This window comes from Corvus kubaryi, unplaced genomic scaffold (assembly GCF_017639235.1).
Source record: "Corvus kubaryi isolate FWS band 111438036 unplaced genomic scaffold, C.kubaryi_AGA036_p1.0 split3-73, whole genome shotgun sequence".
Classification (NCBI taxonomy): Eukaryota; Metazoa; Chordata; class Aves; order Passeriformes; family Corvidae; genus Corvus; species Corvus kubaryi.
This window is the reverse complement of record NW_024582091.1, coordinates 3,893,015-3,906,058: the sequence shown is the minus strand read 5'-3', so window position 1 is coordinate 3,906,058 and position 13,044 is coordinate 3,893,015.

Below are 13,044 nucleotides of genomic sequence, written 5' to 3'. Positions count from 1 at the left end.
CACAGACATAATCATTCTGTTCAGAGTTCTGGAGAACAGAAGTTAGAAACAGAGATGGGAATCAGCATCACAGGCTGCAGAAATTATGTTCTTTCTCCAAAGGGGCCTGCAGGGAGATGTACTGGTACAACAGAGATTGCTAATATAATCCAGAGTAAATGCAAGTTATCCAGTTCTACCTTTGGCAATATCAAATGTATTCATTTCCCATTAACCTACTTGAAATGCCTGAATGGAGGAATTTATTGACTTTTTAAATTACTATTTTTCTACCAGGAGTGCTTTCATGGTCTACTGAGGATAGGCAGAATGTGCTGTGTGCATGAAGAAAACAGATAACATTGATTCTGCAGCTTGCAAGGTTTCAGTTATACCAATATATGGTCAATACATGCTATATTTAGGAAGAGTATTCTGGATAGTCTTTCAATATGACTTAACAGGACTTAAGAATCTATTTTTGATGGAAAAAATTACTGAAGAGACTAGAATTGCTGTAAAAGAGGATAAAATGCAAATTGCATTTTAATATTCTTTAGTAAGGTAACTGAAAAATTGTAATAAGAGTTATCATCTTCACAAGAGGACTTGATACAGTACCAAATGCAAAATTAGTAATTAAAGCAGAGAACCTGAAGATCAGCATTAGAACTGTAGGCAAGGTGAGGAACTAGCTGAAAAGAGAACTACTGTGAAATCACAGTTCCCCAAAAACTGGTCTTGAGCCTGATACTCTTAAATGTTTTCCGTAATGACTTTGCCACAAAAAGTAGATGTGTGCTATTGTCCTTTCTCAGTGGCACAAAACTGGGTAGCTGGTGAGGACAGAGGAGGTAGAAACACCTGACAGTAATGGCAGTGGCCCATCAGACTAGTGCCTGGGGTGTGCTGGTTCATGTGCAGACACGGTGAAGTTATTACCAAAGCTCCACGCTTACTGAGAGAGAAATAAAGCCATCATTCCTGTTCAGTTGCTTGTCTTGCTCATTTTGACATGGCTGTCAGTTAAGCTGGAGGCAGAGTTTCCAGAAACACAGTTGAGGGAAAGCTGCAGAAAATTAGCCTTACTTACGTTTTTATCTTGTTGTCTGCTTTGCCAGTTCTTTTTCGAAGTATTTCATAACCATACGGATTCTTACATTAATATATTAAGTTACAATTTTTTGTAAATATAGTGGAATTCTTTTTGGCTACACAATAACATTTGTGAAAATTACCCCCAATACTCCTTTTGTAATCCTGTGGTGATGTATTATTGTGATTTAACTTCGCACTTCACGTCTAGCCGAAGATGCCGGCACACTCCTTTATGGAATGTGTATGTATTTTTCTTTCTGAGCTAACAAGCAAGGTCACTCTAACCTTGCTAGGAAAGTGGAGCCTTTTCTGTTTATGGGCAGAATGATAATGCAGTTCTTGTGTATCAAATAAATGTCTTAAAATTACATCCTTCTCAGTGCAGCTCTGTAAAGGCAAAACACTGAAGGTTAACAGGGTAGATGAGAACTGGAGAAATGGAAGTGGGATTAAATGTAATTGTGCAAAATGCAAGTCAATGCCCTAGAAGATTAATACTAGGTAATTCTGTTAGATGACAGAAGCTTATCACTTGGGAATGAGATCTTCCTAACAGGTGCAGAGAGGCAACAAAACCTAAGTAGTTTTAAGATGGAGCTTGATAACTTTATAAATGGATTAAGACATGGTCCTGAGATAGCAGATGACTGGGATTTGATGACCCAGATAGTCCTTTCTTAGTCTGTGTTCCCTTTTTGGTGGTAGTGCTGCTGGAGGAAGAGCCAGTTGTCTCTGGTAGGATGGAGAGGTGCATATAAGGAGCTGTGAATCAGGTTTCACATGTTTTTTTAAAGGTCTAGGGACTACTCAAAACCCCAAAGAAATAAAGTTTTCAGACATATGTGAAAGAAAACGTTCTGGTCTCATACAATAAGTCTGTCTTGTCCTTGTGATCCAAATTAAGGAGAGGATCTTGGTCCCTAGGCCAGACCATCTGGGAAACCAAATTAGGGATATCTGGTAAGAGCACCTGGTGTGGTGTCTGGTGTGGAGCAGGAAAGCTGAGTAGGTAGTGGGAGAAGGGTGTTCTGCATCTGTGTGGGGTGGTGGTGTGTACCCTAAAAGGTTTTTCTAAATCACAATTTTGAAAAATCAGACTCTCCTTATGTATAAAGAAAAATCAGAAAAAAAAAGTTTATTTCTAGAGATTTACAGGTTGTTGAAAAATGTCTGGCTGATAACCAGAGGATCAAAATGCCTGAGTCACAGGGATGGGATTTGTATGCAGCACATACATAAGCACTTAAAAACCCTAAAGTTGATCTCCTAATTACATGTGGCAAGAACAGGAGAAAGAAGTCATGTATCATTTTCAGAGTTAGAAAATCCTTAGATTATACAGACAGAGCGGTAGGATTAAGACTTTTCTTTCTGAAGTATAATTACCAATTATCCAAATTTATCCTAGGACATTTGCTAGTGGGCTATAGTAGCCATTTACAGTATCAACAAAAATATACACATAACATTTCCTGTTTTTTAACATTTTTTGTTGTAAAAAAATAAGGAGCAGCCTTACATTAATAAATACTTCAAGCCATGCATTTATTTCCATATAAATTCACTTTATTTTAGTCAAGCAATTATTTAAATAACTTTTCTATCCTTTTAAAGTAAGAATCAAAATACTCTGCCCCACACTGATGAATACCAGTACTCTCATTACTCTCATATTTGAAAGTGAATAATATTATACATCTATTTAACAGACAGAACTTTTAGGAGCATATGTTGCCTAACATTCACAAATGTAAAACATTTAAATGAAGAAAAGAATGAATGGAATTCCTTTCACACAATTATATCGCTATAATTAAAGACAGAATATATATTAATAATTTCCTTTAAAACCAAAAAGGAACTTTGAAATCCCACAGGTCATTAAGTTGGCAACTCATTAAAAACAAGGCATTTCCCATGCAGCAGCACAAGTGTACTCCTTAGTTTCACAGAATCCAGTCCTGTAAAACTAAAGTTAGATTCATAAGAAAAAAAAATAAGTCAATGGAAGTGATGAACACAGTTAAATTTCCATCCTTCTGTTGTAATAAGCATATAGGTATATGAACAGATAATTTCCAAAGTGTTTCATCAGTCAGTGCCATCACAGAAGATAGATAACGTTCATCTAACTTGGCTTTGAAAATATAAAGAAACAAATATCGGCAGATCATGTAATATCCCATTTCCAGCTGAAGGGAGCCATTTCCAGCATTACGTTGTGATTTTTTACTTTCTGTCACTGTGAGAGATATTGTAATCATATTCTGGCCTGAGCAATTTACCAGAGTCCTGAAACTTTACCCAGAAACTCTTTTCTCATGGGAACTTGTTTAGGGAATCTCCAAAGTCCTAATTATTTCAATACAGAGAGCCTCTGTGGTTACACCACCTACAAGAAAATTGCAAAGGCTTTTAATGTATCGTTGGCCTAATCCCAGGTACAGTCAGGAAGACATTTCTACTTGTTCATGCGATTGCAGGAATTTATGTCAGTGATGGCCTTTTCTCGGATGTGTTTGGCATTGATCACACACAACAATGGTGAATTGAGCTACATGGTAACTGAGTTATTCTGGGGCTTTTTCCTTTCGGGCAATTCTACAGAGGCAGTAATTTTAAGTAGGATTTAATTAGAAGTACCGTGACATGTTTTGATTGTATTCACACTGGGTGAGGAATGTCCCTTTTCCCCCCGTTGTGTTGAAGCTCTGAGTGCCTGGCTCAGCAGGGAAGGGGCTGTGGGAAGTGATGACATTTGCTGTAGTTTGGTTATTATTAGTGCTGCCCTGCCAGGGACACTGTGAGTTGGCTGACAATGATATGGTGGCCAGAGTAAACCCTCTGAAAACCTGAGATCACAGCAACCCTTCCAGGGGCTTTGTGGAGTCTGAGAGATCACCATGTCAGCTGTCTGCTCCCCTCAGGGCTTACCTCACCACCCTGCCCAGTCTACCCTGTCTAGCAGGTTTAAAGGACTTTGCAGATCCAGGGCAGCACACATCCCTCCTCCACAATCTTTCATAGAGACTTTCTCATTGCCAGGGCGAGGTGGGAGGATAAATGCACTCTGAAGCAATATAAACCTCCAAGAAATTGTATTGATTTTCCCCAACCAGTTTTCAATGGAAGGCTTGCCATTTAGGAAAATGGATGCTCATTCATCTCATTAATTGCACTGTGTAGAAACTCTCATCTTAGTCCTTCACAGTCTAATGCTAAGGATTCTGATCAGACTTTTCTTATGGGGCAATTTCACAATATAAGTTGGGTGTGGAGCAGGCCGGCTCCCCACAGCCCTGTGCTCACACACTGCTTCCCCGAGCTGGGATTTAGATGTGACCACAAGACGATCAAGGAGATGATTCCACAGAAGATTAACCCATTGAAACAAGAAACAAAGGCTAATCATTCTCCCAATCAGCAAGCTGATCTATCTCGATGTGCCAATACTGGATTGGGTCCCCTGCAGAGGAGGTGGTGAGCCCACCCGTTTTTGGCAACAGTCAGCCATCACAGCCACTTAGTGTGATCTCACTCCTCTGGCTAATGGTTTCCTTTGAAGAGGCAAGAAGTTTAGGTTCCTTCCCACTTGCTGTGGATTTCCCAGGGAGACTGGTGTCCATGTTCCCATTTTACTGAAATTATCAGCAAGAGTCTCGTTGCTGCCAACAGGAGAGGATTTGAGTTCTCAGACAGCATTTCTTATAACAAAGATGGGTATGGAAGAAGCAACTGACCTTTGTGCCTCGGAGTGGGACAGTGGAGAGTGAGATGTGACAGAAGCAACTACAAATTAAATGAAGTTTTAAAAATAGCCCATGAAATTGCTGGGATTTCACCTTGATATGATGAGATTTTTGACAGTGGCCCTGCTGAAATTAATGGAGATTCTCCTTGTATTGAGCAAGATTTGTATTCTGTCAGTTTGTGATCACCCAGATACATTTTCTTTGCTCCATTTTGCCAATTTTATTTTCCTTTTTGCATTCAAACAAAGATTTCTTTCTCTCTAAACATTGCTTTTACTGCCTTAGGAGCATTGCCAAGCTTGTGCCCTTTTTAATTCTTTGCAGCTAGGCTGGAGCTTTTAATTCATGATATTTAAATAACATTTCAGCTTGATCATTTAACTCTTTCCTATCTCAGCTTACTTCCAGATCTACATAGTAGATCTTACCTAGAAAAGTATTAAGGCTTGAACCTTGAACCAAGCCCTTGTAGCATATTACTTCTGTTTGGAAAACATGCATTTGGCTTTTGGGTTCTGTAAGAACTTGCTCCATGCCAAATGGGAGCAGTGTTTTGAGTTCAATACGTTAGAGCGAATTGCATTATATCCTACAGAGATAGGGACATGCAGAAGAAAAACACTGCACAGAAGGGAGATGAATAAAATTGCCAGTTCAGAGGCAGTGGCTCATATAATGACTATTCAAATGAATGCTCACTAGTAAAGGAACTCCACTTGAAAAACAAGATTGGAAAGAGAAGAAACTGGGCCGAGGAGCATGAGTGCTTACAGAGTACTTTGTGACAATAAGACAGAAGCTGTAATTTTTTTTTTTTTTTGACTTCACAGAAATTCCTGGGATTATGCTGTGTAACTTCAAGTGCACCATGCTGCTTGGTGCATTCTTAGTGCTCTTTCCAAGGAGGAAGGAGTGTTGTATATCAAAGTTGTGGTTATTTCTTTACCTTTATTTGGGATTATGTTCTTACTGTCATAACGGCAGAATCATTTTACTGGTCTGCTGGTATAGGCATCTCAATTCTCATTTAAAAATACCCTGAATGAGAATATGTGCTGGCCACTACATTGAGAGATCAGGCTTGTCTTTATATAGAGGTATTCTGTGATGTGTAAAGCATTTCTAAGTAGACTACAGAGCTCTCACTGATTGGATGACTTGGGTTTTTTTGGTTGATCAGCTGTGATAAAGGTTTGTTATGTTCCCACATTCTGTCTGCAATGGATTTGAGAAAAAGAAATATTCAGTCCCCTCCACAATGTGAAACTACCAAAGTCTTCAAAGATTCTGTCAGAGGTGGTTGTGCAGAGAGCTCACTTTTCCTGTGCACAGTCAGAGCTTCTCTATGATGAGGAATTTTCCATTATCTCAACAGCCTCTTTATCTGGACCAACTAAAATTGAGTCAATGTAAAAAGGAGGTATTGTTGAAGTGAGCCATACTTTGTTCAGTGTACAAGCATTTAAGTGGGTCCAGAGTTTGCATATCATGTAACAAATCTGTGAACAGGCCGTGATAGTAATACTTGTGGAACTGTTGTTTTTTTTTAAGGAATCAGCATTTTGGTATTGCATGTATCACAGACAATTTGCATTCATTTTGTATACAAATTTGCTACTGCATAGATACAAATTTAAAGCTATTTTGATTTAAAGTGTCAAAATAAAGCAAATATGAATTCCTACAAGCATCTCAGCTTGTTTTTATGTGTGCTAAACCATATACTAACCTAATACTGTGCTCTTAGCATTAGGAATCACACACTTTACACCTTATACTATGGAGGTTCTCTGAGTTACTGGAGTCCTATGGGGTTAGGACTTTCTCTTCTCATGCTCCTTGTTTACAGAAAGTCATTGCCATCTAATATTAGGAACTCAACATTCCTGCCAGTTCCTGGGTCGAATTTAAAAATGTTTGTTTTGAAACTTGTCTTTCATTACTGCTCATCTAGTTTTCTGTAGATATGTAGCCATGCATAAAATCATCTCCTCAAACTGCTCTGTACTTTTAAAAAATATAATGGCATAATGTGATTTTCTGTTTTCATATTTTTCACATGAACATTTTTCTGGGCTATGTATAATAAATGGTTTGGGTCTCTCAACTGAGCTGTTCTACTCCCTGCGCTTCCTAAATTTTTGTGTGAAGCCATTCCCTGTTAGCTGCATTTTGGAAATTCCTGTTCATTAGTAGGTACATGATCTACTGTCCCTGAGCAAATAATTTATCATCTTCTGTAGTGATAAACTCCAGTTTTTTCTGATTGTCAGTTTCAAATATCTTCACATAATGGGTAAAATAGATATCAGAGATTTTTTTAAGTGAAAGCAGTGTGGTTGCTTAAGGTGAAATAAAAAAAGGGAAGATGGAGGAAATGAAGGATAGAATGGCAGGACATAATTTGCCATTAGGTGACGCTTTTTTCCCCTTCTTGTCATCAGCTTTCCGGTACCGAACTCGCTTCAGAGCGACCTTACTCTTGGCCAAAGCGGGAATTCCCGTTCGCTGCCGCCGCCTCCTTGGCGGTGCCTTGCGGGCCGCGCTGGCAGCGGCCCCGCGGGCGGGCGGCAGGGGGCGCCATTCCCGCCCGGGCCCTTCCCGGGCCCTTCCCGGCCCATTCCCGGCCCCTTCCCGCCGGCCCCGGGCCATGGGCGGTTTGGCGCAGGCCGGCGGCTCCGGGTCGGGGCCGCTGGAGGCTGTGCCTGAATGCGAGCGAAGGGACGTGTCCTGCTCTGGTGTTTAAAACAGCGCCCGCCGAGCGCACACGTCCTGCACGTAAGCGCGGCCGAGCCCCGCCGTGCGCGGCGCGGAGCGGGAGCAGCGCTGCGGGCAGGAGCAGCAGCCCCCGCGGCCCGGTGGGCTGAGCGGGCCGGGACGGACCGCAGCCGGCTGGCGAGAGCCGCCGGGGGCATCACGGACATGAACTCCTGGCGAAGGACGCCTGACCCTTTCCTGACGCGAAATTAGCCCGAGAGCCGCTGAAGCTCTGTCTTGCTAAACTCGCCTAATATACATATTTCTGAGCTGTGATCTAGCATTATTCCCAGGGGTTCTCCAAGAAAGGAAGTGGAGAATGTTCTTTTCAAAAGCATGAAGTGGGAAAATGTTTAGAACTATTTATAGCTGCACTTAGGCTGTGGAAATCCCAGACATTATAAACTATTTATAGTTATTCTCTGGGTTAAAAGGGTGAAGTCAGAAATCTTATTGAAAAAGTTGCATATGCTTCTTATCCATCAGTTAGATTAAATGAGACTTCTGAGCGCGGGATGGAGCTGGCTGAGATTGATGAAAACTAGGAGGAATCAAAGATGAGGTGGAAACACCAATTTGGAGAAATGCACACCCTATGTTGTGGAAACAGGAAGGGCCCTGTGGCACCTGTGGACTTTGCCCAGTGCCAAAGGGTGATAGGAACACACACGCTCACTCTTTAGCTGTGGTTGCTGACAGCAGGTTAGAGTTTTCCACTGCCACAGGCTTCTCCATCCTGGCTGTTAGGGGAATCCCATGCCAGCTGCCAGCATGTTAGAGCTGCTGTTTCTGCCTGCTTTCGTGTGTCAAATCTCTTTATGCTTTAAATCCTTGTGAGTCTGTGCATGAGCCTTTTCTTCAGCGAGCTTACCCAGGCATCAGGAGGTGCCAGGAAGGGGCATTATTTTGTACCTTCTGGCCATGCTGCCTCAGCAGCTGGGATTGCCTTCATGCAGATGGTGCTGGGCTGGGCTGCAGGGATGGTTCCTTGGGCTGGCTGGGGCCTCCCATCCTCACAGCACCTTGGTGACTGGCTACATTTCTAAAATAAATCATCTCAAGCTTTTCCTGCTTTTGTCAAAATTGTCTGGACCAAGTCTGAATTTGCTATAAGTGATTAAAGAACGCCATAGGAATATCTCTTTACTGACAGTTGGACACAACCAGCAGATGTGAACTGACCAAAAGTGCTGTGTATGACATGAGAAAAATGCTGAAATGCAGCTCATTAGAACAGAAATACCGTATCAACACTCTTAGTGTAACTAAACATTTAAGGGAAAGCTTTTCTCACTGTAACCTGCATAATGTCAAACATGAAATACCAGTGATGTTTGCATCCCACTGCTGTGCTTCTCTGATGAAGTGTGCAAACCAATGCTGTCTCTTTAAAACTCCTGAAACCAAAATCATAAAGCATTATTGTTATTATTATATTTTTAAAAAATTCTCCTATCATCCAACACTTTTTGCTCTGCCTGACTAGAGTATCTGTCAATTAGTATCACCAATAAATGGATTATTTCAAGTATTGTAGGAGGTATCTTAGTATCTTCAGAAGAAACTCACTTTTCTTTGAATAGTGGATTTAAAAGTCTCATTTCAAAGGAGAGTGTTCTGTTATTTTTGCTCCAAGCCATGCTTCTCTTTGGCCCTGCCTAATGCTGAAATTTGTGCCAGTGTCTCTAAATCTTGTATCGTTTGCAGTTTGCCATGACTTTAGGGTCAGCAAAGAGCTGCTGTGTGGTGACGCCACTAATCAGGTAGGCAGTAACTTCCTACTTAAAATGGGTTTTTGTTTGCTAGTGCTTTTGTTGGTCCTTCCAGCCTTTTGGACAAGTATGTGTGGGTGTCTAGATCACCTTCTGCTGGCAGTCTCTGTGAATAGAAACATGGGGTGTACAAACAAACATGTACAAGCTACCTGCTTGTTCTTCTGTTATCTTACCCTCCTTTCCCCAGCTTGGCTCTATTTCTCTAGTGACCCACAATGGATCGTACAAAAAGGTTTCTTGGAATGAAAATACCCTTGGAAGTTAAGGTATCCTTTTCCCCCTCCCCACCTCCCTCTTCAGGTAGAACAGGTTTTGTAGATGACACTGCAATTACACGCTGATGTACACACAGAATAACTCCCCCAGGTCAGGCCACAGCCTTCATTGTTGAAAGAAGAAAGCCCTAGAGTTCAACTTCATGCACTCATGCCTTTACTACCCTTCATGGTATGAAGGGCTGATGACCAAAGCTGAGGTAAAGTTGGTTTGAAAAAGTCAAACTCCAATTTAGGAGTGAGTTGAATTTAGGATCTAATTTGTCACAACTGGCATTTTGATAACTCCATAAATCATTTTATTAGCACTGCCATGATTCTCCTAATGATTCAGCAACATCCCACAGCAAAAAAATCCCCAAACCAAACTAAACCAAACCTCCAGACTTCTTTAAAGGTTGCAGATAAACTTCTGTTTTAATAGACAGACCTACCAGATGGCAGTAATGGAGCCATTTACAGCCTTATTAGCAGCCACATGTACATTACTCAGGAATTCTCTATGACAATCCTGAGTGTTTCTAAATGGTATTTTCAAACTAATTTCTCTTATTACAGTATGCCTCCCTTCTTTGAAATCACAAATTCATCAAGAGTTGAGGTAATTTTCTTTCCATAAAAGACAGAAAAATGTTTTACAGCAAAATATTTTTAAAAGCCCAAACCAAAACAAGATGTAAAATAAATAGCATCATTTGTCCATAAACCACCAGACTGTTCTGTAGGAGCAGTGGATAGACAGGGCCTGTGCTGATTCAGTTTGAATGTAGCCCTTTCCCCTTATTAAGGAGACCACAGGTCAGTGATGAAGAATCTCTGACCCTCTGTGGTGCAGCAGAAATAAAGTATGGAAATAAAGTTTCTCTTGGAATTTTCTAACTTGCAAAATGTAGCTATCAGTTTTCAGGTATTCAGTTACCTGAATCACGGGCAATAATAATGGGACGGAAATCACTTGTGAAGAGGCAGATACTATTTTCCTTGTGCAGGTCATGCAAAAAAGCACATCTTTGCAAGTTAAAAACACACATTGCTTCTAGGTACCCATACTGATATTCTGCAGAAAGAGTTTATTAAGTCTGTAAATATAGCTGGCTCATTGTACAGATTATCTCACTATCAAACTCACAGCGAAGCACTGTTTTACGTCACTGACTACCAGTAATAGAAATGCAGAAGCAGAGGTGTTGAGTTTAAATGTCAGCCATGACCTGAAGCTCTCAGCATTTTCCCACACTCAATTTGCAACATCCAGTTTTCCTGAGAGACCCCTGTGTTTGTACTTTCCTTGTATAACTTGGGATTGGACATTTGTACACCATTTTTTTCTCTGTGGTGGAAACTGGAAGTCTAGCTTAAGAATATTTATTCTTACTAGGGAGTAAAGTAGCAATTTTCTTAATGAATTGCTGGTTTTACAGGGTCCAGCTACTAAGATAGAAATGAAAAAAAGATAAGACCACTGATAAGAGTAAATTGTACTAGTTACAACAAAACAGAGCTCTTGTTCCTACTTTGAAAAAAGCAAAGATTTTCTTACCTCAGTAACTGAAGTTAGTTCTGTCAAAAATAGAAAAGCAAAAAGTTATCAAGTTGAGATCAAGTATGGCTTTGGTTATTTATTGATAAGTTCACACTCTAAAACTATTTTTTGGTTAATTGGAAAGAATGCTGGTATTATTTTAGATACAAACAGTAGTATTAATCAGTAGCTACCATCAGCTACTAAGACAATGGCTCCAGGGTTTAAAAAAAAAAAAAAAAAAGTATAATTATTTCAAGTACCTAGCTGTTACAGAAATGTCTAATTAACAAAGAAGGAGACAGGAAAACTTTCCAAAGCTTATTCATTAAGGGTGAGTTACCACAATCTGTAGCACTGAGTCCGAGCACTTGGCAGGAGAGGCTCAGCTACAAGGAACACACTTCCAGTGAACACCAACAAATGAAAAAGGCACTCAGTAGTGATTTCTCAGCCAGATGTTTCTTGGTTGTGTTGCAGGACTGTCCAGTGCCGAGCCTACTGTTGCCCGAGCCCGTGTGCTGTGGAATGGCTCACACCGGGAAAGGTTGGGTAGTGGCTGGGCAAAGCTGTTTCTCAAATCAGCCACCAAGGAGTGGCATTGCAGGAGGGACCATGGCATGTCACTGACAGGCTGCTGTTTGCATCTCAGCACGTGAGAGCAATATACCACTTTCAGCTTTCCCTGGGACAGCAGCACCGATCTCTTTCTGAATACAGACACAGAGAGGGAGTCCTTGTAAGTGAGCAAGCTCTCCTACGCACTGCAAGCCGCAAGGAAATACCTTCTGTGCCAGGAAAGTAGGCAGAGCTGACCACTTTGCTACTCGTTTCCTATGGTTATGTACTCATCTCATAGTCTGGTCCATGAAGAGAGACAGGTTTGTGCTATTGATATTGGAAGGCATGGTCTTTCAGCAGTGTGGGGAGAACAAAATAGGGAGACACCCCTTATTTGGTGCAGTAAGGGTGGGACCACAAAGTTGTATTGCTAGGATTATTTGGATGCAGACTTCCACCTCCAGGGCTGGAAAGATGATGGTTAGTTAGGATGCGTATGCTTAAGATTCAACCTGTCCTATTTCAGGTTGTGACTATGACAGTCACAACTGAAGCTGTAGCAGACTTAGGTGTCATTAGTTTCCTTGAACTGTCACAGCCACAGATGCAACACACATCTTATCTGCTGCCCTGACTGGATGTAGTGGGTCATTGTCAGGATGTTGTCTCTCTGCAATACTGCAAACCAGTGTAGATCACCATACTCATCACTTCCAGCTAGTGTTGGAAGGGGCATAGTATCTTGTACTGCTGCCTGGCAGCAAAAAAGCCAGGAAGCACCTGGAATTGGTGCCATCAAGATTGAAGGAGTCACCATGCCATTCAGCAAGATTATCCAACCTCCACCAATTACTACTTCAGTTGTTTCTAAATCCATATGAACTTTTAACATCCACTAAGTTCCTCAGCTTGATCCTATGTGGTGTGAAGAGTAACACACTCTCCTCTCAGCCATCTCTTTTGAAGGCAGGAGATTCCCCAGTTTATGCAATCATTTCTCATACAGAGGACACTAGGTAAGTTTGGCTCTGCTGTCCCTCTCTGAACCTTCTCAAATGTATCTGTTTAGACACAAGGGGAACAGAGCTGAATACCTGTGTGCTGGGAAATGCAAAGGAAGATGCTGCTAGTTGGCAGGAAGAACCTTTCTTGAATTCAATGGGCAGTCAGCTTCTGTATTACTTAGGCCTTTAGCTCTCTAATTTAGGCATAAGATAAAGCTTCCCAAGATACAAACCTCTCTTCATTAATGATATAATCTCCTGGAAAACTTCATTTGGATATTCAGACAATCTTTATTAGGAGTCTTTGTGCTTCTGCTGTCT